The 24156-nt window shown below is 36.9% G+C and overlaps 1 non-coding gene across 1 annotated transcript; it reads left to right on the top strand.

Moving 5' to 3' along the window:
• Positions 1-4537: 4537 nt before the first annotated feature.
• Positions 4538-4732, top strand: LOC117275609 (U2 spliceosomal RNA). Its single transcript, XR_004505801.1, has one exon. It is a non-coding gene; the product is annotated as a U2 spliceosomal RNA (small nuclear RNA).
• Positions 4733-24156: the final 19424 nt, after the last annotated feature.

Below are 24156 nucleotides of genomic sequence, written 5' to 3'. Positions count from 1 at the left end.
CCGATTATTCTTGGAAGACCTTTCCTTGATACGAGGAAGGCTCTTTGTGATGTTAAAGCTGGAGAACTTACATTCCGGGTTGGTGATGAAAAAGTGGTCTTCCATGTGTGTAAGTCCATGTGGCAACCAAATAGCAATGAGGTGTGCTCTTTTGTGGACTTGGTGACCGATGTTATTGTTGATGAATCAAGTTCTATGATCAATGTTGGTGATATGTTGGAGTTCGTCTTGCTCAACTTTGATGATGACGAGATGGATAGCTTCATGGAATGTGTGAACTCTTTGCAAGGAATGAGGTCGTACAACTATGCACCCCGAAAATTGTCCTTGGATCTTGAAACTAGGACAACTCCTCCTACAAATATTTCTATTGAAGAGCCTCCTACCTTGGAATTGAAACCATTTCCTCCACATCTTCAGTATGAATTTTTTGGTCCTTTTTCTACTTTACCGGTTATTCTTTCCTCTTGTTTGACTAACGTGCATGTAGACTCCACTTTGGTAGTGCTATAAAAGAGGAAGAAGGCTATTGGGTGGACTTTGGTGGATATTCAGGGGATAAGCCCCGTATTTTGCATGCATAAGATCAACTTGGAGGAAGGCGCTAAACCATCTATTTAACATCAAAGGAGACTCAATGAGGCTATGCAAGAAGTTGTCAAGGGGGAGATTATCAAGTGGATGGATGCCGGAGTTGTCTATCCCATCTTTGATAGTTCGTTGACTTCTCCGGTTCAATGTGTCCCAAAGAAGAGGGGCATGATGGTGGTCACCAATGACAAGAATGAGTTAATTCCTACAAGAACGGTAACCGGATGGAGGGTGTGTATGGACTATCGCAAGCTCAACAAAGTCACAAGGAAGGATCATTTTCCACTTCCTTCCTTACATCTAATGCTTGATAGATTGGCCGACCGTGCTTTCTATTTCTTTCTTGATAAGTATTTGGGCGAAAACCAAATTCTTATTGCTCCAGAGGATCAAGAGAAAATAACCTTTACATGTCCCTATGGTACTTTCGCCTTCAAGCGGATGCCATTTGATTTATGCAATGCACCGATGACTTTTCAAAGGTGTATGGTGGCTATTTTCACGGACATGGTGGAGGACTACCTTGATGTTTTCATGGATGACTTCTCGGTGGTTGGAGATTCTTTTGATGATTGTCTTGCAAATTTGGATAAAATGTTGGCAAGATGTGAAGAAACAAATTTGGTGCTTAATTGGGAGAAGTGTCATTTCATGGTCGAGGAAGGCATTGTCCTTGGCCACAAAATCTCAAAGAATGGAATTGAAATTGAAAAGGCAAAGATTGAGGTGATTTCTAAACTTTCACCTCCAACTTCGGTAAAGGGTGTGCGGAATTTCTTAAGCCACACTGGTTTCTACCGACGCTTCATCAAAGCTTTCTCTTAGGTGGTGAATCCGATGTGCAAGCTTCTTGAGAAGGATGCTAAGTTCAACTTCAGTGATGATTGCATGAGAGCCTTTGAATTGTTGAAGTTTAAGTTGACAACTACTCTCATCATCACCGCTCCAAATTGGAGTGTCTATTTTGAGCTCATGTGTAATGCAAGTGACGTAGCTGTTGGGGCTGTTTTGGGGCAACGCATCACAAGATTTTTCATCTGGTCTACTATGCTAGTAAGACCATGAATAATGGCCAAGTCAACTACACTGTTACGGAGAAAGAGCTCTTTGCCATTGTGTTTGCAATTGAGAATTTCCGCCTGTACTTGATGAGTGCAAAGGTCATTGTCCACACAGATCATACGGCGCTTCATTATCTTATGAGCAAGAAGGACTCCAAATCTCGGTTGATGAGATGGGTGCTTTTGTTGCAAGAGTTTGACATTGACATCCAAGATAGAAAAGGTAGTGAAAACCAAGTGACAGACCACTTGTATCGTTTGGAAGAGGAGGGGAGGACGCATGATGGCCTTGAATCAGTTACTCCTTCCCCGATGAGCAACTCTTGGCTATTTCAATGAAAAAGGTGCCATGGTTCACGGATCTAGCAAATTTCCTTGTGTGTGGAATCCTCCCGGATGGGTTCTTTTCAAACCAAAGAAAGAAGCTCAAACGGGATTGTCAAGATTATTATTAGAATGAACTATACCTCTTCTGGATTTGTATGGATGGGGTGATTAGAAGATGTGTATCGGAAGAATAGCAAGGTGAAATTCTTAGGGCTTGTCATTCTTCTCCATATGGTGGTCATCATGGTGGAGCAAGAACAACATCCAAAGTGTTGAGTTGCGGTTTCTATTGCCCCACTCTTTACAAGGATGCTAGTGAGATAGTGAAAAGATGTGATGAATGTCAACGGGCCGGTGGAATCTCAAAGAAAAATGAAATGCCTCTCACTACCATTTTGGAGATTGAGATTTTTTATGTGTGGGGTATTGAATTCATGGGGTCCTTTTGTGAGTTCTTGTGGAAAAAACTACATCTTAGTCGAGGTGGATTATGTGTCCAAATGGGTTGAGGCCGTTGCTCTACCCAACAATGAGGCGAGAAGTGTGGTGGTGTTCTTGAAGAAGAATATTTTCACAAGGTTTGGTACTCCGCGGGCAATTATAAGTGATGGGGGGTCACATTTTTGCAACAAGGCTTTCGACACTTTACTTAGCAAGTATGGTGTTACTCATAAAGTCACGACGCCCTATCATCCACAAGCTAGCAATCAAGTGGAAGTTTCCAATCGAGAGATAAAGAGTATTTTGTCCAAAACAGTGAATGCTAATCGGACGGATTGGGCCAAGAAGCTTGATGATGCACTATGGGCTTATCGGACGGCTTACAAAATACCTATCGGAATGTCACCATACTGGTTGGTGTTCGGGAAAGCTTGTCACCTTCCGGTGTAACTTGAGCGCAAGGCCATGTGGGATCTAAAGAAGTTGAATCTGAATGGGATGTAGCCGCTAACTTGAGGGTTGCACATTTGAATGAATTGGATGAGTTCTGATACCACGCTTATGCAAATTTGTCCTTGTACAAAGAAAAGATGAAATATCTGCATGACAAATACATTTGAAATATAGAGTTCAAGGTGGGCGATCTTATATTGTTGTTTAACTGAAGGTTAAGGATATCTCAGATTTCTTTATCTTTTCTTAGTATTTTCAATTATCCAACACTTAGGAATTTGTTTGATACTATCATGAGTGGCTAAAATCCATAGTTCTAGGGTTGTGATTTAGCCATGAATATTGTTGTTTAATGTTGACTTAACCTTAATTACAATTCACCAATATATGATTGTTTCTTCAATCATGTGATTAATTGTTTAATTGTCTGGCCACCAGTTAGGTTCTATTGAGTGTCTATGCTATGCTTGGGAAATCCATGTCTAAATTAGAGAAGAATTGAAGAGAGCACGATCATAACTCTGAAGGGCCACAGATTTGTGGTTAGGATAGGAATATACCTAGTCACCGTACTTAATTAAATATCGTAATATTAATGCGTTCTTAATAGATTGATTTCATAGGAAAATAGGCGTTATTCAATTTTGAATAGGCGAGTAGTACTTCAGAGAGGGCTATGAGAGCAATTGTTCGATTAATTAGCAACCATGAGTGAATTGTATGAAAGAGAGTTAACTAGAACACAATAGGATTGGTGAATCGATCACAACCATGGAATATTGTCTCTACTGAATACACAACAACCGTTTTGCTGCTTGATAATTTAGTTACTACTTAGAATTATAGTTTAGTATAATTAAACTCTTGAACTCGAATTGATTCGACTGAATAACAATCTTGGTGAATTTAGTGGTAGTTGATACAAGTCTCTGTGGTTTCGACACTCGGCTTATCATTTTATTACTTGTACGCCACGTATACTTGCGTGTATGTTAGAGAGCAACAATATAACTAGTAAACATAGATATATAAAGTAATTATTAAGAAACTTAAATAAAGATGGTAAATAGGTTTCTATTAGTATAGCTAGGTAAAAATCCATTTTATATTTGTCTTAAAATTTTTTATTTAATATGTACAAATTATTAATTTAGAACTCAAATTTAAAAAGAATAGAATCTATAAACTATAAGTTTTAAAAGTTTCTTGAGATAATTTAAAGTTAACACTGTCACATGTATACTAGTGTCTTCAATCATTCTCAGTTTGTTTTCTTTCAAAAGTATAAGGGGAGGACTCATTAAGTTAATCTGACAAGATTACGTTGCAGAGACTCTCCAGAACTAAAACAAAATCTCAAAAAAGAGCAGTAATGTGATCAAGAAAAGGTTTAAAATGCTAGTACTCCGTGCTCTTTTAACTTTTAATTTATTTGAGTCTCAGGGATTATTGGCTAAAAGATAGTGTATCTCGTGCCAAGGCATTACCTTTACAACAGCTTATTGTTGTCTAATTAAGCTTCGAGTAAAAGCACACATTTGACTTTAGCTTCTGGTGGTCCCCGTTGAAGTAGGAACTTTATTTAATCCCACATCGAAAGTGAAACAAAAAAACAAGAAAAGAACACCAGGTATAATTCCAGCGAGTCAAGTAGAATAAAAGCTGACCTTTCTCGTCCTTTTGGCTAAGATCAACTGTAGTATCTGTTTTTATCAATTTAATATCTGATATGTGAGTTATCAACTCACGCGATATTAACTCAATTTTTCAAGGGGGAGAGTCCACCACGGTAATTTGCTATTGGGGCTTTCACGTGTCACCTTGGCGTTGCACTATTGCCTTGGCCCGGCACACCCCACCAATTCTAGTCAACAAAGTTTAGTGATTGCCGTAAGCAACGTAGCCTGTTTTGACAACAAATAACTAAAACAATGGAAGCTGCTATTACCTACCACAACAAATAAGCTCTTATTGTACTTTAAGGTCAAAAGAACCAGTAAATGCTTACCCCTAAAGATTCACTACCGCATATCTTGAGATATAGAATTTGTCAACGGAGCGCTTTGGCCATATGAAAATGCAAGAAATAAATCTCTTACTATTTTGCAGTGCCGGGCATAAAGCACTACATATTTTGACACGAATAAAAAATTTAGATCAAAGATAATGGTCGTTTTTTTTTTTTTTGCAATATTTTTATTTTTTGAATTTAATTGACCGACCAAAGTTGGTCGATAATTTCCGACCAACTTTGGTCGGTATTCCTTTCCGACACCTAAAATACCGTCCATACGTAAATGGTCGCGTTTTGGTCGGTTATTGGCCATTACCGATCAACTTTGGTCGGTTCTTTTGGTCGGTTTTTACCAGATTTCTAGTAGTGAAATTTCAAGTTGTTCATCATGTATATAAGCATCTTATTAGAAGAATCACCCATATTATTATTTGCGACTTTATCAATCCAAGGACTGTGTTAGCTGTTTGATCGAGAAATATAATCTCAGATTAAACTGTTAAATTTAATAATGAAGGGTTAAACCTAGTTAAGGATAATAACTTTAGATATTAAGCACAAGGATCCACGATGTGAGAGACAGAGTTTGCATATGATTAATGACAATAAATATGCAATTTCCTTACCACTAGAACATCAAATGAGACATATCTAGCAATAAATGTTAATAAATGACATTTATGTAAATAAGGAGAATGATTCACCCGATAATAAGTGGACAAAGAGAATATTCTGCCTGACAACGGTGAATGATAGATAAATCCAAGATTTGTATAAACAATCCTTGGATCTGATGGAAACGTGGGGAATAATATGAACGAGAATCTTTATAAAAAGGTAGTGCCTCTTTCAAAGAGAGTCGTCTTCTAAAAAAGTGTTCTGATCAAATGAGAATTACCCCTCACTCCCCTTATCTCTTTTTCTATTTATATGGGACATGTCCCAGTCAACCCTAAAAGGACAAGTACAAAGAATATTCAATGGAATATTCTCTTAAATATCTTGTTACAAAAACTAGCCATTAGTACTGTTCTCGATACTTGACCTGGACCATTATCGATTGCCTGGCCACGAGCTCCACTGTTTACTAGTCAACCTCGGCCACATCATTTTCCGTAACACCACTTCATGCTAGATTCCCTTGGGGCAAACTATGACCTATACAGTTAGTCCCTCCGCTTATTGAGGTCAACCCTGGACGACCTCGATGAGCGGACTGTGTTAGTTATGGTTGAGAAGTTTTGGCGAGCAGGTTGAGTAGTAGTGTTTTAGATGAGGTGGAATTGTGGCCTTCCGTGAGCCGCAACCTAGGGTCATGTCGATTCAGAGTGATGTCATATCATCATGCGTCATCATTACGCATTTTTTCGATAGCTCGCGTCATTTCCCGTGCCTCTGCCGTTTCGATTCCTGAGCTGTGTAATGACGGTTTGCTTTCTCGATATTGATGCCTGAATTCTTATAAATAGGGATACATAATCCTTTGCCTTATTCTTCGCAATTTAAATATTGGATCTCCATTCCTTCTTCTTCATTTTTCGTTCAGAATCCTTGCCCTCTTGATCTTACTGTCGTAGTTTGCTTTCACTGATTCTGGCGGCTTCTGCTACCCTTGACTCTTCTGTGTTTACACCTCTTTTATTCGTAAACAATGATGGTTAACGTGTTTTCCAGTTCTGGGGGATACCTGACCCTGTTTGCTTGGCACTCACACTCGGAACTCGGCACTCGACACTCGCACTCAGTGGGTACCTGCGCTCACTGGGGGTGTGTAGAGACTCCGGAGGGGCTCCTTCAGCCCAAGCGCTATAATCTGCACAGACAACTCACGTGCTATATTATCAATATTTGTATCCGCACGGACAACTCACATGCTCTAATAAGCCAATCTGGCCTGCTGCGGCGTGCAACCCGATCCCATAATAAATAAGTATATAAAGCCAATATGGCCTGCTGTGGCGTGCAGCCCGATCCTATAAGTAGCCACTCGGCCTCACTCAGTCATCAATCTCTCCAGTATCTCTTTCATGGGTTCACAATGTCATGACAATAGCCCGAAAATGTTGATATGATGTATCAATAAATAACAACAGAGACTAAGATATGATATGTAATGAAATGAATATGACTGAGTATAAATTTTTAATTTAAACCAAATAATTCACAGCAATATGACCTTTGTGGGTCCCAATAATACTGGCACATAGCCTCAACATGATCTTTAATATGATTCTCAGCTCAATTTCTTTTACACATAAAACTGCATGGAAAATGCCAAAATTATTTGACTATATAATTCCACAGAACAATTACGTCACAATTTCTATGTGCACGCCCACACGCCCGTCACCTAGCATGTTCGTCACCTCCAAAAAATTCACATAATACGTATATTCAGGGTTCATACCCTTAACTCCAAGATTAGAAGAGTTACTTACCTCGAACAAGACGAATCCAATGTCGAGCAAGCTAAGCAATGCTCCAGAAATCTCATTTTGCACGTATCAACTTCTGAACGGCTCGAATCTAGCCACAATTAACCCGATTCAGTCAATACCAATTATTGTAATTAATTCCATAAGAAAATATTAATTTCCAATAAAAATTCAAAATTAACTCAAAAATCGCTCGTGGAGCCCATGTCTCGGAACTCGACAAAAGTTACAAAATCCGACAACCCATCCAATTATAAGTTCAACCATACAAATCGTTTATAGAAAATATAAATTGTTTGAACAAAAATTAAATAAACAACCTTTTACATGCTAAAGTCTTTAACAATCTAACATCAATCTTTAAAAGATACCACATGTGCTATTCTGTTCGTCAGTTTTCAAGAGAAATACATTCCATGAAAACTTTTCGTTAGTACTCAAATATGTATACTCTTGTCAATACGTAAGTTTTGATAAAAACTTATAATATTTACCTTGAATGTCATTTTGCCAACAAGATTTAAAATAAAATTTATAAAACGGCATGACACTACATATGCAATATAATATTCTAGTACATGGAGACATCCGTATTTGTTTGTCCCCACAAGCACGAAAGCATATTTGCAAATAACTTAAGTATTAACTCAAAACATGCTTTTAGAGAAAGTCCCTCAAGTAGAGTAAGTTTTAATCAACTTACCCCGCTTTCGCTTTATTAACATTCACAAGCTTTCAATCATCCTCCATCATTCCAATATTGATTAAAATGCTCAACATCACCAACAAGTCATTATCTACAATTAGATATACCAATTACATCAAAATATGACATAAGATATTGATCAATATCCATATATGGCTCATAAGATGGCTACAAGCCTCCAACAACTCAATTCGCCAAATAGTTTTACATGCTAGACTATTCAACTTCATTCTTATGTTTTAATACACATTCGAAGTCATTAATAATATTGCTTCAATTGTCCATTGCCACCAAGTTACTATTCATCGCCTTCCATAATCAACACTTGCAAAATATACAATTCGGGTGATTACTTAGTTGATCACTTCCATCTTTTGCTAATAAATAAGTCCATAGGTTCATTGTATTCATAAATTTTATCGCCAAGATTACCATTCATCTTCTCTTTTATTTTCTCAAAAGTACTATTCATGGCATGAACTAGAGTTTTATAATCCAATCTTTCAACCATTAAAACTTGTAACAAATGCTTCAAATACTTCTAACTACTCATAATAAACGAGTTTGAAGCATTGAAATTACCTCTACTAGCTCAATCTTGAAAAATTATAACTTTGGTGATTTTAGTGTTCTTGATGATTTGATGATAAAATCTAGCATTTGGATGCAAGAATGATGTTAGAACTCATTTATATTGAGTAAGAATCTACCTAAAACATCATTAACACTTACCTTAGTTGATTGGACTTGATTTCAGCTCAAAATCGCCCATTCACCTCAAGAATCCTAATCCCCAAATACTCAAAATACTCTCCTCCCCCGACCTTGTATTTATAGGCCCAGATTTCTGGGTTTCGAATGCGGCCTCGGATACTTTGCATCCTCAGTTCACTCCTCTTTGAAGCTCATATGCTGACCAGGATGCTATGGCAGCACTGCACTGCTAGTCTTTCTTTCGGACGCGGCCCCGGATGCTTCGCATCCGCAGACTCCTCTGCCAGCCTTTGGTAATTTGGTCATAACTTCTTGTAAGAATGTCCAAATGACAAACGGTTTAAAGAGTTAGACACCAGACTCGAAGATCTTTAATTTGATAGGTTTACCATCACATAACGTCTTTTATACAAACTTTCGACGAGTATATCTACATATATAGTATATATATATATATATATATATGTAGATATGCTCGTCGAAAGTTTGGTCTTATGCGTACTCATTTGGAACTTTAATCTATCATAAAACTTTCAACTTGACTTGGACTTAGGGCTATCCTTAGACCCCACATCACTTATAATATGCCTCGTACACTTATTATCATATCCAATTGATATCCATCATATTAATAGTTCTCATCTGCACACAAAATAATATAATTAGCACAAATCAACTTTCTTAATAACGCTTAACTACTTCAAATTTTTCGAGGTGATACATATACTAAAACAATTAACTATTGATCACTAGAAGACAAGAGTGGAGCAACACTGAAATATCAATACAAGAAATAAGGGTCGTGACATGATAGGTGCAAGATAGCTATTTGGGACCCAACTCTAGTTCAATTCACTCTAATGTTCTAATGATTCTCACGAATTTACTCGATGATTAGTTCAAACGTGTAGTCAAGACTCCTCTCTCGATTAAATCTTAACTTTACGAGGTGAATTAATATAAGCACCGTGAAAATGTGCAAGCATGCATTTATGGATTAGTGTTCCGGAAAAAGGCTCTCGAATACTCTCTTAACTTGATTTAATCAACAATTCAACAAGCTCTTTCGATTACTTAAGAGAATCACTGAAATAAACCAAATAAAATAATGCATGATAATGACCATAATATTCCTCTTTCGATTAAATAAACTGGTGAATAAAGTTGCAAACAATTCAAAACTCCATAAACGAATAAAGAACTAGAGTTAAAATCCTCAAATAGCAATCAAAACACCATATCCGTCAAACCCTAAGGGAAACTACTCCACAATCATGGAGCTAGTCATCACAAATATAATTAAAGAGTAAGAAAACATCAATCTAACATTACAATCCAAATTCCCGTATTGAATTGATGGAAAGATGATGAAAGTCCTCTAAAATTCTTCCAATGCTCTCCAAAAGTTTCCAAGGTCAAAGTCCTCTAAAATTTTTGTTTTGATGTATTTATACCATGTAGGGGCCCGGACGAAACTATCCTTTCCAAGCCGAAGTGGGAAAATTTGGGGAGAAAATACACTGTCGCGGCGCTCCAGACAGCGCACCATGCGCCGCATTAGTGGAAAAGTTTAGAGACCTATTTTATTACTATGCAGGAATTTTGCACTAGCCACCCGCGCCCCTCGGCGCATGGCGCGGCGCGGCACGATAGTGCATTATTCTTAGAGTAATCTTTTTTTCTCACTTTTTGACATCCATACTTGCTCCTCCAGTCCCGAACGTGATCCCGACTTAATATCTTGGGCTTCTACTCAGACTTCAACGCTCCAAATCATCTATTTTAACTTCAAACTTGCTTCTTCACTCGAAATCATATCCTACACAACATAACACACATAGATTATGAAATATGGATTGAACACTGACAGGATAATTTGTCTTATTCAATTCTTTGGGATGTTTCATGAAACCAAAGATGAAAAAGCGTCAGTTTTAATGCCTTTAATTTTTTCCTAACAGTTGCGCCCATTGACAAATAGTAATTGTTGCTAACACATCAGAAATATAAGTATAACGACCTGACTTGTCGTTTTAAGAAATAACGCCCCGTTCAATGACTTAAGATCTCGAGCAATTTCGTAATATGTATTATGACCCGTGTGTGTGGTCAAGTTTGATTTTCGGAAGATTTAGAATTAAATTGAAAGAACAATTCCTATTTAGAAACTTAAATGGAAAGAGTTGACCGGAGAGTTAACTTTTGAGCAAACGACCCCGGGATGAAATTTTTATGATATCAATAGCTTTGTATGGTAATGTCGGACTTAGGCGTATGTTCGGATTTGGATTTGGAAGTCCATAGGACAATTCGACGTATTTGGCGAAAGTTGGAAAATGGAAGATTTTTGAAAAGTCCGACCGAAAGTTGAATTTTTGATAACGAGGTCGCATTTCGATTCCGGAAATTTGAATAGCTCCATTTCGTCATTTATGACTTGTATGCAAAATTTGAAGTCATTCCGGATTGATTTGATACGTTTCGGCGCAAAATATAAAAGTTGAAAAAGTTTAAAACTCATAATTCGATTTGATGCGCGATTCGTAATTTTGGCGTTGTTTTGACGTGGTTTAAAGCCTCGACTAAGTTTGTATTGTATTTTGGGACATGTTGGTATATTTGGTTAAAGTCCCGAGCGCCTCGGGTGGATTTCGGAAGGTTAACAGATCAATTCGAACTTGAAGAAAAGCTACTGGATTTCTGGGCAGCAGCATGAACAGTGATCGCAAAAGCGTGAACAGTGCCCGCAGAAGCGTGAACAGTACTCGCAGAAGCGGAGGCAGCACATAAGCGTGAAAATTGCCCGTAAAAGCATGAACAGTATCCGGAGAAGCGTGAACGGTGCTCGTAAAAGCGGAACTGGGCAGAAACATAAGGACCAAAAATTAGTCACTTTGCCATTTCGTTTTGGAATTTTTGGAGCTCGGTTCTTGGGCGATTTTGAGTATTTCTTCATGATTTCAACTCAAGTAAGTGTTCTATATCCTAAAATGATTATATTTCATGAATCCATGATTATATTCATCGTCTAATTCAGATTTAAATGGAGGAAATCGAAAATTTAAGACTTAGAGGTCGAGTTGTTATTGGAATTCGATAAAATTGGTATGGGTGTTCGGATTTCGTAAAAATTATGCCGGGTTCCGAGAGGCGGGCCCCGCGTTGACTTTTGTTGACTTTTTGAAATAAAATTTTAAGTCGACGTATTATTATCCGAAATTGTTTCCGATGAATTTTAATGAAGTTGTAGAATTAATTTGGATAGATTTGAGCTGTCCAGAAGTTAATTCAAGCAAGAAGGTGATTTTGAAAAATCGGCATAACTTCAAAAAGGTAAGTATCTTGCTTAACCTCGAGTGGGGGAATTACCCTTAGGCATCGAGTCTTATGTGCCATTTGTGAAATGTGAAAAGCCATGTACGCGAGGTGACGAGTACGTACTCGGGCTTATATGTGCAAATTTTATTGGGTTAAAGTCTTAGGCATTAATGTGTAGTAAATTGAATAATCGTTGGCATTTATTAAACCATCTATTTGCCATGCCTAAATCCTTGTTTGTTGAATTTGTTTTTATATGACAATTTGATGTGATTGTTATTTGAATATTTATGTAATTCCGTGAGTCTGTTGGTTTGATATTTCATGGAATTTAATCTCATTATGAATTTTTTCTCTGCAAATAATTAATTAAATGAGCTTAAAAAGAAGTGTTTATATAATTATTGAGAATTTGGATTAATAAAGGTGTTGCCCTATGTTGAGGAATTTCTATCTATTTTGATTATTTTTTTGGGTCTTATATACATTGTGTGGAGCCTTCGGCTATTTGTTTTAAAATTAATTGATTTGTTGTATTCTTTGGAATTGGTTGTGGCCATTGGGCAAATTGTGATATGAATTGATTTTGTTATGTTGCCGTGATAATATTTCGTGTACATTGTTGTGTTGTGTGAGTTATTATTTTGAGGATATAAGGGTGGCATTCCACTGTTGATATTATGTGGGTATAAGGGTGGCATTTCACTGTTATTATGTGTGTTGGGATATTGTCTGGGCGGAGTGATAAGGGTGGCTATAGGAGCGATAAGGGTGGCTATAGGAGAAATAAAGATGGCTATAAGAGCGATAAGGGTGGCTATTGATATTGTTAGGGCGGAGGGATAATGGAGGTTATTATAGGAGTGATAAGGGTGGCTATAGGAGAGATAAGAGTGGTTATTGTGAGGGATGATATGTGATGATGTGGAGTTATTGTGTTGATGAATTTCATGTGATGTTGTGATTTTCCTTATGTTTATTTTTATACCTTGTGCAATTTGTCTTGTTGTTGCCAAATTGATAACAATATGATTTATGTTGAAATTGGGATCCTGTGGTTATTACCAGGCGGATTATAAAATAAAATATGGGTACGAGGTTCCGTGAGTAAATAATGATGATATTGGCACGTGAATTATCCGTGCAGTTGAGATATGAAACGCGGGCACGAAGTTCCGGGGAAAATATGATGGTTTTATTATTGGCACGTGAACTGTCCGTGCATATGTAATATAAAAAATGGGCACGAGGTGCCGGAGAAATATGATGATTTAATTATGGGTACGAAGTGCCGTAAAAATATGAAAGTGGACTGAGACCCGTGTTTACGAAAAAAATATGAAAAGGGCTGAGACCCGTAAGTAATCTTGACATGATATAAGAATGGTTATGCTTCTTTTTTCTTTGTTTATTAGTTTTTGAAGATTGAGAGTTGATCCATATGCACGGGTGATCTCCGACACTCCGTGAGACTTGTGTGTGGTTCGATTGTGATGTAGAGTAGATTTTCTTTTTCTTTTTCTTGTTTGTTTGTTTTTATGCTTTTGACACAGAGAATTGGTATTACAAGAACAAAGTCCAACCATTGGATAGGTTATAGGTTCCAACTTGTGATTTTATATATATATTTCGCCCGCAAAACACATACTATTAATTAGCTTAACATTGTTTCAAATTTTTTATTTTCTTTATTGCATAGTCAAAAATGCAATGAGGCCTTTGATGTGGGAAATTTTACTAGTTACTAAATAATGCTAGACCAAATATTCCGACGTCTAGTTCTTTTACTTCTTCTAAAAGATCAGTTGGTGAAGCATACCATAATAATTGGAATATACCCAACGAATACCAACTTTTATGTGAAAAATAGATTAGAATGTGAATTAGAGCTTTAAAACTCAATTGAGTTGACTTTGGTCAATATTTTGAGCAAACTGACTCGGATCAGTGTTTTGACAGTTCTAGTAAGTCCGTATCGTGATTTGGGACTTGGACGTATGCCCGAAATTAAATTCCGAGGTTCCAAGTTCGAGATACGAGATTTTGATAAAAAATTAATAGTTTAAGTTCAAATAGTGACCGAATGTCGAATTATGTGAAAACGACCCCGGAATAGAATTTTGATGATTCCAACAGGTCCGTATGGTGATTTTGGACTTAGGAGCGTGATTGAAATTTTATTTGAAAGTTCGTAGTGAAATTAGGCTTGCAATGGCTAAAATAGAAATTTAAGTTTGGAAGTTTGACCAGGGAGTTGACTTTTTGATATCGTGGTCGGGATCCAGTTCTGAAAATTTTCTCAGCTCTGTTATGTTATTTATGACTTGTGTGCAAAATTTGAGGTCAATCAAACTTGATTTGATAGGTTTCGACATCGAATGTAGAAGTTGGAAATTCTTGAGTTTCATTAAGCTTAAATTGGGGTGTGATTTGTGATTTTAGGGTTGTTTGATTTTATTTGAGGTTTCAAATAAGTTCGTATGATATTTTAGGACTTGTTGGTGTATTTGGTTGAGGTTCCGAAGGCCTCGGGTGAGTTTCGGATGGTTAACGGATCAAAAATGGGACTTAGCTGCTACAATTTTTCTAGTGGAAATGTTGTCAAAATCGGGCTGCCTGTCAAAATCGGGCTCACTGACAAATTGGGTTCCCTTACAGATCCGTAAGTTATAAAAATAGGGGACTTCGTCCCATTTGCCATTTTTGACGAATTGGAGCTTGAGGAAAGGCGATTTTAATATATTTTCAAGGAAAAACATTGGGGTAAGTGATTCTAACTCGGATTTGGTCAATATACACGAATATATCGTTGTTTTCACTATTTAATTAGTGTATTGAGATGGAAATTTGGGAAAATTTTAGAAATCTCATAAAAACGGATTTTTGGGATTTCGGTGTTGATTCGGAGTCGGATTTGAGTAAAACTGGTATGGTTGGACTCGTAATTGAATGGATTGTTAGATTTTATAAGTTTCGTCGGATTCCGAGATGTGGGCCCCACGCGCGATTTTTGAGCTAATTTTGGATTTTATTGAAAAATATAGTATTTTCTTATGAAATTGATTCTTATAATTTTTGTTGACTATATCAAATTAATTATGACTAGATACGAGTCGATCAGAGTCAGAAAATCGAGCAAAAGGCATACTACTTGGTTAAATTGGAGCAAGTCGAGGTAAGTGGCTTGTCTAACATTGTGTGGGAGAAATTTCTCCTAGGATTGGTATTGATGTGATTATTGAAATGTGTTAAAAGTCATGTACACGAGATGGCGAGTGTGTACACATGCTAAATGTAAAAGATTATATTTTTAAATTGTGTAGATCAGTGTTGCGCATTTATTAAATTATTTTATCTTGTTATATTCTTTATCATTGATCTGAAATATATACCTTAAATTTGTTTGACCTTTTCCTGCTAATTGTTTTACCTGTTCAGTTGAAACTTGGTTTCTTTTATTCTGTGCATTATTTGAAGGTTGATTTTCTTTAAATTAAATATTATTAATATGAAGTATTTGACATTTTTAAATTTGATATTGAAGCAACGTATTAAAGATTTTGAAATATTATTTTCCTGAATTATTTATTCCTGAATATTTTTGTAAGATTTTCGTACTCATTGTGATGGAGCCGTGAACTCTTTATTGTGGAAAAATATTATTGATGATTTATTTTGCGGATCGGTACGGAGACGTCTATACTTATCTTTGAGAGGCTATGGAACTGTTAGGAAAAATTCACTTCTTTGATTCCTTATCGTGCGACAATGATTTAGCTTGAAACATATATCTTATATTCTTTTGTATCCACTCGTGTATAACCTTGCGCACTCGATATCAGTTGTGCGTCGACGGTTCGTGATGCCGCAGATGGACTACGAGGGAGCCAGATATGCTCAAACATTGCCTCAATGTGTGGTTCCGACTGAAGATGCAGTCGTATTGAGAGATCACCTAGTGAATCATATGGGGGGTGCAACGGACGTTGGCTTCTGGTTGATTTATACGACCTGTGAAGATTATTATTGTGGATCATCGAACATTGTGACCTATGACTTCGCGCCGAGTGGGGGAGTCCACTAACAATGGGTGGATTGCGGGGTCATGTGTTATATCAGTTTTGGCCTGAAATGTATATATGTGGTACTATAAGGTTCCCTAAAATTTACATATGTTTAAGGCCTGAGATTTTGTAGAGGATAAGGTTGGGACTTGCGGTATAGAAACAACTCTAAAATTACATAAGGTCTACTCAGTGTGGACGTTACGGTTGCGGATTTTGGGGTGCTTCGGATGAAGTACAGTTGTTGACGAGATTCTGAACTATGTGGTTCGTGCCAAGATTTGTCTATATGGAGCTCTACTTTTGTGATCGTTGTGTATAAATAGGGGTAAGAGTTACCCCAAAAAAGAATCGAAGAGTATGTTAAGAAATGGGTCAGCTCAACAGTGTTGAGTCAGCATAACAAAAGAAGAAATTGGCCTTGGGAGAGATAATTCTCCACCGGTGTTTGTGGCAAGCCTATTAAGAGGGCAGACCAGCCAATGCAACACCGTCCATTTGTCTCAGTTCTCAGAAATGCTTTTGAAAGAGTTTGTTTCCCGAACTCTCCGTAATGCGTGGCACATAGGGTTTGAACGGTTGCGTCAGGTCACCATGACTGTGACATAATATGCCATCAGGTTCAATAAGTTAGCGCATCATATTCCTACTTTGCTTCCTACAACCAGAGAGCGAGTCCACATACTCATTAGAGGACCCAATTATAATCGTAAAATTTTGTACGACTCGGGAGCTATAGGCTGATACTTCATTTCCGCTAATAGTAGAAATTGCCAAGATATTAGAACGTGTTCGGGGTGATGAAAAAAAGAAACTAAGGAGACCAAGACGTCTCGAGGTTCTGGGGATTCAGTGAATTCTACTCTGCAAGTATAAATCATTATGGCGGGAGCTCGGGCAGTCGGCTAGCCCGGTCCGCACATCGAATTACTCGGTGTGCTCCAGTAAGTTCGTTTAATGGACCACCGACATGAGTTTTCTACAATGGTTATTCCAGTTATCTGGCACAGACTCAATATGAGCAGCCAAACCCGCAAAGGGGTTGTTATGAATACGCTGATACTAGGCACATCATGAAAATAAAAATTGTCCCAAACTTGGGAGAGACATATTTCATCAAAGCACTCAGGCTACGTGCCCCATTGCAGTTACTACACCACCCACACAACTAGTTAGGGGTGGAGGACAGACAAGTAAAAGGCGTCCTAGAGATGGAGACCCAGCCATTGATATATTTGTTTTACGGTATGGCGGAGGTCGCTACATCAGATGGTGTCATTACAAGTGCGACCTCGATTTAATATAAAGGAATAATTTTCTTAACTTGATTCGGTTCTCAGTATCGAAATGAGTCCTCCTATGGTGCTCCACTTATGAGTGAGCTTAGTAATTCTATAATCTACTTATGTGTTTACTCATGTTGGGAGATTCCATGGAGATAACTACGCCTATCATTCCATGTTGGTCACTAATAAGACATGTGAGGTTAAATGTGGCTTTCTGTTACTCATTTCGGTAAGTTTTGATGTAATTTACGGATAATTAATTACAAATTGTGAATTATATGCCCTACCAGTTTGGGTTCATTATGTGTTGTGATTTTGTTTAATGAAAATTATTTAGAAGGAGCAAATGAAAATTTTGATTGGCACGATGTGCATATTACTTGTGATTCAGAACCGAGGACGAGATTCTTGCATTTTAATATAAACTGATATGTCTAACCGAGCTACGAGCTACGGCGGAAGTTATATAAGGACGAGATCCTTGTGAGAAAAAATTCTTATGTTTAAGTTCTCCCATGTGAAATTTAATTTGTACTATAGTACTAATAGGGAGTCATGCCTGTTAGGTTTATTTGAAAATTCTATATGAAATTCTTGGTGCATACTTGCCAATTTTGTGTTGTAATTATTAAGTTTTAACCTACGAGGTAGGGTCCCGCCCAGGTGACGTTAAATGTGACTCATTAATTCGGGTAAATAATTATGAGGTCTTCATGCCTTGTGTCTCGTTATCAATATTGTGAAGGTTTGAAACGAGATTTTTGTTAACATGAAGTTAATTGATGATTCTGTAATTGATTATGAATAACTATTAAGACCAGATTGACCCAGAAGGGTGCTCTGTTCATATGGACCAAGGAATGTGAGGAGAGCTTCCAAAAGCTCAAGACAACTTTGACTACAGCCCCAATGTTGGTATTGCCTATAGGTTCAGGGTCTTATATTGTGTATTGTGATGCGTCGCGTATTGATCTCGACGCAGTGTTGATGCAAGACGGTATGGTGATTGCCTACGCATCTAGACAATTAAAGGTGCCAAAGAAAATTATCCTATACACAATCTCAAATTAGTCGACTAGATCATGAAATAAGGATTTTTAACTTATAGGATAATATAATTTGCCTTATAAATTCTTTGGGAAGCTTCCATTAACATGTTCTTCATATTTATAATAATTTTATATAGAAGTGCTCAATTTTTACTTTTTTGGACACAATAATATTTCAGAAACTTCTAATGCTTCCTCTCCCTTCTATCTTCTCTAATGGAAAATCTATCATTTCTGCATTAAGTAATCTTGACATGATATAAGAATGGTTACGCTGCTTTTTTCTCTTTTTATTAGTTTTTGAAGATTGAAAGTTGATCCATGCATGGTTACAAACTTGCAAGATTATTCCCGAAAAGCATAAAGTTTAAAGTTATATACTTAGTAAAATAAAGGGCTCGAGCCTTTGAAATTTGTTCTTCAAAATTCTTTACCTTTTTATATTTTAACTTAAAAGTTGTTAAACAAAATATGCCACTAACCGGCTTCCTTACGGAGCCCTGACCACCACACAAAATTACACTGGATGGATCTTTTTAAAATCATTGTTTATATTTTGATCTCGTTAAGAAACGTTTTGGGAAAATAGCCTTGCACCAAAATTTTAAATCACTAGGAAGTCTGACCATCATTAAAATTTTCAAGCACAATGCTGAAAACTTCCGGTAATAAAATTTGTGGTAAAATTCTAACGATCACCATAATTGTTGCGTGCTTTAATATTTCTACCCAGCGTGCTTTAAAATTCTGGCACTTAAGACAATTCCTTATGGTATGGTTATCACCCATCTGCTAGAAGCCAACAACATATCCCTTGTTGACCATCCCTACATCACTGTCACCAAGTCTTACAATTCAAGGGGATTTGCTAGCATGTGTTATATTTCTGTAAAGGGTGCCTGGGTAAAGAAATAAGAAGGTGAAACCAAGAATGTCCCCTCCGATTCCAAGGCAAAAGCCCCTGTGTCTCACCCAGTACAAGTGATTCTGACCTCTCAGAAAAGCTTGACTCCATCAATGAAACACTGTCTATCATCAAGAACTCCTGAATCTCTATTTAAAGCCAGATTGAAGATATCTATGAAATGGCAAAGGAGATAGGGTCTGACGTGTCCAAGATTCGAGGGCAGATTCTCAAGACTCCAAAAAAAAACAGTAAGGGATTTCAAAGAGATGCACGACAGAATTGATGGGGTCTATGTTAAAGTGAATGCTAGCTTTGATCGCCTCAATGAGGTAATTTGTAACACCCTTGCCTACTTTTTGTGTCGCTGATATTTGGTTGTTTAAGACAATTTTCTTTTTGCGACTGATGTTTCAGTCATTGGGTGTACTCTTAGGACAAATACTTTTTATTTCCATGCTTCTATTTTGGTTTTGTTGATGACAAAGGTTGAGAAATAGTAAGCAAGCTTAAGCCCTGCGGTTCTATGTATTTCCTGCTTCTGCTTCTGTTTTGTGCTATGTTTTCAACTTGCAGGTACATCATACGGTATTCAATTGAGGGGGAGTCGACTACAAATGAGGGAAATGAGGCACAACAGAATGTCCAACTGAGGGGGAGTCGACTAGACACATCTACTAAGAAACACGGATTAAAGTAGAGTTGACTACAACACACTCAAGGCGGCTGATCAATAGGGAAGTATTTTCATTGTTATTTTGTCATCATCAAAAAGAGGGAGATTGTTAGATCTCAGTAAATGTTAATGATGCATAATAACTAATTACTCCCTATGTGCATAAAAAGATTATGAACAATAAAATGGAGGAAATGAATCCAATGAAAAAGGAAAGAGAAGCGGACAACTCAATCAAAGAAGATAGCAAAATCAATTAAAAGAGTTATTATATGAAGGATCTAAATTAAAGGAGATTACGGGCACGAAATCATCCGCTAACTATTCTCCCACATAATGACGTCAATCGAAGGCATCAATCAAGGGATTTGGCAACGGGAATACTCTCTCATTTAATGAAGAAATCACTCAAGCCCGCGAGTCAAGACAAGTCAAAAGAAGAATCAATCTCGGAAAGAATCAATCTACGAATCCGTCTCAATACAACTCCCGTGGGTTCACAATCTCTCAAAAAGATGTACAAGACTTGAAGGCCTCGAGAAGTATAAATACCTACTGCACTAGCTTTGGAAGGACATACTTCTCTAATGGAAAATTTATTATTTCTGCATTAAGTAATCTTGACATGATATAAGAATGGTTACGCTTCTTTTTTCTCTGTTTATTAGTTTTTGAAGATTGAGAGATGATCCATGCATGGTTACAAACTTGCAAGATTTTTCCTGAAAATTATAAAGTTTAAAGTTATATACTTAGTAAAATAAAAGGTTCGAGCCTTTGACATTTGTTCTTCAAAATTCTTTACCTTTTTATTTTTTAACTTAAAAGTTGTAAAACAAAATATGCCACTAACCGGCTTCCTTACGGAACCCTGACCACCACAAAAAATTACACTGAATAGATTTTTTTAAAATCATTGTTTATATTTTAATCTCATTAAGAAACGTTTTGGGAAAATAGCCCTGCACCAAAATTTTAAAGCACTAGGAAATCTGACCATTACCAGAATTTTCAAGCACAATGCTGAAACATTCCGGTAATAAAATTTGTGGTAAAATTATGACGATGACCATAATGGTTGCGTGCTTTAAAATTCTACCCAGCGTGCTTTAAAATTCTGGTACTTAAGAAAATTACTTATGGTATGGTTATCACTCATCTGCTATAAGCCAAAAATATATCCCTTGTTGACCATCCCTACATCACTGTCACCAAGTATTACAATTCAAGGGGATTTGCTAGCATGGGTTATATTTCTATATAGAAAAGCTTGACTCCATCAATGAAACAATATTTGTCATCAAGAACTCCTTAACCTCTATGCAAAGCCAGATTGAAGATATCCATGAAATGGCAAAGGAGATAGGGTTCAAAGTGTCCACGATTCTAGGGCAGATTCTCAAGACGGCAGAAAAAACAGTAAGGGCTTTCAAAGAGATGCATGACAGAATTGATGGGGTCTATGTCAAAGTGAATGCTAGCTTTGATCGCCTCAATGGGGCACTTTACAACACCCTTACCCACTTTCTGTATCGCTGAAGTTTGGTTATTTAAGATAATTTTCTTTTTGTGACTGATGTTTCAGTCATGTGGTGTACTCTTAGGACAAATACTTTTTATTTGTATGCTTTTATTTTGATTTTGTTGATGACAAAGGTGTTAAAATAGTAACAAGCTTAAGGCCTGCGGTTCTATGTATTTTCTGCTTCTACTTCTGTTTTGTGCTCTGTTTTCAACTTGCAGGTACATCATACGGTATTCAATTGAGGGGGAGTAGACTACAAATGAGGGGAATGAGGCACAACAGAATGTCCAACTGAGGGGAAGTCGACTAGACACATCTATCAAGAAATGCGGATTAAAGTAGAGTTGACTACAACACACTCAAGGCGGCTGATCAGTAGGGAAGTATTTTCATTGTTATTTTGTCATCATCAAAAAGGGGGAGATTGTTAGATCTCAGTAAATGTTAATGATGCATAATAACTAATTACTCCCTATGTGCATAAAAAGATTATGAGCAATAAAATGGAGGAAATGAATCCTACGAAAAAGGAAAGAGAAGCGGACAAATCAATCAAAGAAGATTGCAAAATCAATTAAACGAGTTATTATAGGAAAGATCTAAATCAAAGGAGATTACTGGTACGAAATCATCCGCTAAAGATTCTCTCACATAATGACGTCAATCAAAGGCATTAATCAAGGGATTTGGCAACGAGAATACTCTCTAATTTAAGGAAGAAATTACTCACGCCCGCGAGTCAAGACAAGTCAGCAGAAGAATCAATCTCGGAAAGAAACAATCTACGAATCCATCTGAATACAACTCCCTTGAGTTCACAATCTCTCAAAAAGATGAACAAGACTTGAAGGACTCGAAAAGTATAAATACCTACTGCACTAGCTTTGGAAGTACATACTTTGATCAAACCAACTTCAATCTCTTTGTTCAACTGCAAATAAAACAGTGTAGTTTGCTTTAGATTCCTTGTGTAACAAAGAAGAGAAGAGAGAGAGAAAAGAACACTGGTGAGACATTGTATTAATTATAGAGAGAAGAACGAGTAACATAAGCTGTTGGTGTATAACAACATCAACACATCTGTACTAAGCCACTTCATACTTGAAAGAGATCACCATTGCAACCCAAAGGGGATTGGACGTAGGATTCACTCGGAATACAAACAAGTATAAAAACACACTATGTCGTTTGCTTTCTGCAATTTATATTTTACAATTTTATTCCTAAAAAGTTGAGTCGACTAGAACTCAAATTAGTCGACTATCTCGAAAAAGAAAAAAAAATTACAATTCAGCCCCCCTCAAATTAGTCGACTAGATCATGAAATAAGGATTTGTTACTTATAGGATAATATAATTTGCCTTATAAATTCTTTGGGAAGCTTCCATTAACATGTTCTTCATATATATAATAATTTTATATAGAAGTGCTCAATTTTTTACTTTTTTGCACACAATAATACATCAGAAACTTTTGATGCTTCCTCTCCCTTCTATCTTCTCTAATGGAAAATTTATTATTTCTGCATTAAGTAATCTTGACATGATATAAGAATGGTTACGCTTCTTTTTTCTCTGTTTATTAGTTTTTGAAGATTGAGAGTTGATCCATGCATGGTTACAAACTTGCAAGAATTTTCCTGAAAATTATAAAGTTTAAAGTTATATACTTAGTAAAATAAAAGGTTCGAGCCTTTGGCATTTGTTCTTCAAAATTCTTTACCTTTTTATTTTTTAACTTAAAAGTTGTAAAACAAAATATACCACTAACCGGCATCCTTACGGAGCCCTGACCACCACACAAAATTACACTGGATGGATCTTTTTAAAATCATTATTTATATTTTTATCTTGCTAAGAAACGTTTTGGGAAAATAGCCTTGCACCAAAATTTTAAAGCACTAGGAAGTGTGACCATCAATAGAATTTTCAAGCACAATGCTGAAAAATTCCGGTTATAAAATTTGTAGTAAAATTTTGACGATCACCATAATTGTTGCGTGCTTTAAAATTCTACCTAGCGTGCTTTAAAATTCCGGCACTTAAGAAAATTCCTTATGGTATGGTTATCACCCATCTGCTAGAAGCCAACAACATATCCCTTGTTGACCATCCCTACATCACGGTCACCAAGTCTTACAATTCAAAGGGATTTACTAGCATGGGTTATATTTCTGTATAGAGTGCCTGGGTCAAGAAACAAGAAGGTGAAACCAAGAATGTCCCCTCCGATTCCAAGGCAAAAGCCCATGTGTCTCACCCAGTACAAGTGATTTCGACCTCTCAGAAAAGCTTGACTCCATCAATGAAACATTGTCTGTCATCAAGAACTCCTTAACCTCTATGCAATGTCAGATTGAAGATATCCATGGAATGGCAGAGGAGACAGGGTCTGACGTGTCCAAGATTCGAGGGCAGATTCTCAAGACTGCAGAAAAAATAGTAAGGGCTTTCAAAGAGATGCACGACAGAATTGATGGGGTCTATGTCAAAGTGATTGCTAGCTTTGATCGCCTCAATGAGGCAATTTGCAACACCCTTACCTACTTTCTGTGTCGTTGGTGTTTGGTTGTTTAAGACAATTTTCTTTTTG

This window comes from Nicotiana tomentosiformis, chromosome 8 (genome assembly GCF_000390325.3).
Source record: "Nicotiana tomentosiformis chromosome 8, ASM39032v3, whole genome shotgun sequence".
Taxonomy (NCBI): Eukaryota; Viridiplantae; Streptophyta; class Magnoliopsida; order Solanales; family Solanaceae; genus Nicotiana; species Nicotiana tomentosiformis.
Note: the sequence above shows the minus strand (reverse complement) of the source record. Positions and strands in the feature narration are given on the sequence as shown.